At 52.3% G+C, this 2,352-nt stretch overlaps 1 protein-coding gene across 1 annotated transcript in view; it reads right to left on the bottom strand.

The window, feature by feature from the left end:
* Nucleotides 1-2,352, bottom strand: part of RANBP10 (RAN binding protein 10) — a gene marked incomplete at its 5' end in the record, with an annotated part of 53,541 nt that overhangs the window by 42,242 nt on the left and 8,947 nt on the right.

A 2,352-nucleotide genomic window follows, 5' to 3' on the forward strand; every position in this document is an offset into this window, starting at 1 on the left:
TCAAGACACACTACAAGCCGTTTACAGCCCCGTAAAGACCCAGCATAGTTAAAGTCCAGCTGCACAAGAGGAGGGTTCTATCTACATGGCTCAAAAAGCTCTCCAGCATGACCGGGGCCCCACGGCACCATTCGATCTCTTGTGTTCCCTGACACCCCACAGTGGCGAGGGTGGGGAGAAGAGCCGGGGTGCAAAACAGTGTAGGACAGGCCTGGAAAAACAAGGTCATTTAGTCTGGCCATTTATCTGCTACGTGGCAGGGACAAAGAACAAGTTGGACACAAAAGCTTATCACACGCACAGGCTTCACATCTCAAACCAAGTAATTCACGTGTTCATCTATAGGTTGATTTTTCAACTTCCAGCTGACGGGCAAGAAGAGCTTCAGGAAATGTTAAGACACTGTCAGAAAAACCTTGTGAGTTGATGGGCAGGAGTGGTCTCGCTGAGACGCTGGGGCAGAGCCGTGAAGTGACTCAGCCGAAAGCGATGCCAGAGCTCGCTGTGGGACACAGTACTAAAATGTGTACTAAAATTTTAACCCCCAAAATGGCATTTAACGAGGTAAAGGAATTATGAACAAAAAAATAATTACATAAACATGAGACCTCACAGAGAGCAAAGCCCCCCACAAGCAGCACATCTCAGGGTGTTCAGGGGTTGCAACAAGGAGCTTCCTCAAATACTTTCTGCATCGGTAGAAACAGCTGCTCTCCACGGGTGTGAGCTGTGGAGAAACCCAGCCTGGTGGTGTCGTTATCCTTTGGCTGAAAGGCTCCAGTAGCAGGTAAAGAACTGTTTTCATCCAAAAACCAAGCAGTGCTGGCTGCGGCTCTTGCTGACGGCTAAATCTCTGTCTCCAACTTGCTCGTCACCTCTTCTCTGTTGCTAAGATCGCCTGGACAGTCCATGACCTGTGCTGCAGCTGGGGCTGTGCTACCGGGCAGTGGGGCGACCCGTGGTACTGGTGAGGGCCAGATCCCCAGCCCCGCTATGCAGTGCCGTCTCCGCTCCGCTCTGGAAACCAGCCAGACCCGCTGGATGAAGCTCCTTGTGATGGCAGCCTCCAGCGCACCCCTATCACACATGTCTGGGAACATGCCCTCTACCAGGAGCCAGCTCATCTCCAGGAGAGTCACGTCACAGAAACGAGGCCATGGAAAGGCACAGGGCAGCCACATCCCAAGGAAGGATTGTTTACTGACCCACAACGATGCCGGAGCACTTAATGGCCCAGGGAAACACTTTGGTTTGTCTTCCAAGGCCATGGTCACTGCTTTGAAACAGCGATTCATGGTTTTGTTCAGCCGCGATGACGTGGTCAAGCGCTTCCCCACGTACTCCAGGGCGAAGCTCGGCTACGGAGAGCTCAGCTTTCGCTCTGCCTCCCCCATTCAAAGCTGAAGCCTTCCAGCCCAAAAGCCAGTCTAACTGGAAAGCCCAAAAGAAAGAAAGAAAAAAAAAAAAAGAGGAAAGCAAATATGCCAAAGCCTCCCTAAAACGCTGACCAAAGGCTGGCAGCAGCTTTTTCTGGCTGCAGACAGAGCAGCCACTACAATCCTGACAAGCAAACGTGTGAGCTGAGGTGGCTCTGAAAGCAAAAAACGCAGAAACTTTTACTTTATACAACCTGAATTTTCACATCAAGCCATAAATAATACAGGAGGTTAAATCTAACCTAAACCAACTTGTATTCACCCCAGTTCTGCGGTTCAGGAGCTGGTTTTGTTGCTCTCCAGCCCTGAACATGTCTGATAGAGAGTGCCAGGCATGGCCATATCTGAGGAGCATCAGCTTGGGCGATATCTGAGGACCTGCTCAGCTCCTCAGCGAGAGTCATGCCGCGTCCTTCAGCTACCCACCCACCTCGCCCGGCATCAGCTCTCAGCAGAAGGCTCATGTTTGATGACACGTCCCACCTGAACTGCTCGTATCCAGCGATGGCAGGATCACCTCACCAGGGAGGCCCACTTCATGGGCAGAGCTCACGGGGACGAGGGCTTTGGCAGCCAGGAGGATAAAGAAGGGAACTCCCCCTGGCTTCCAGCAGACGTGCCAGCTGAACATTTTGTTTTGCAGCTTAGAAAAGCTGTGTGAGTCCATCCACCACGACTACAGATCCTACACTCCAGGCTCAGCACCATGACTCCAACAGCCAAGACCGTTGGGAAGAAGGAGGGACCACTACATAAGTGAACACACAAATCTGCGAGTTTCTGGCAATTCCTGCGCAGCGCGTTCATGGTGAAAGCTGGGTGAGGACCTACCCAAGAGGATAAGCTCAAGCTTCCTCAGCCAGGCTCCTCCAGCCCCTACAACCCCCTTCTGCAGGCGCTGGAGACCTCACGCTCT

The sequence above is a fragment of the Buceros rhinoceros genome, unplaced genomic scaffold (genome assembly GCF_000710305.1).
Source record: "Buceros rhinoceros silvestris isolate BGI_N320 unplaced genomic scaffold, ASM71030v1 scaffold3402, whole genome shotgun sequence".
In the NCBI taxonomy this organism is placed as follows: domain Eukaryota; kingdom Metazoa; phylum Chordata; class Aves; order Bucerotiformes; family Bucerotidae; genus Buceros; species Buceros rhinoceros.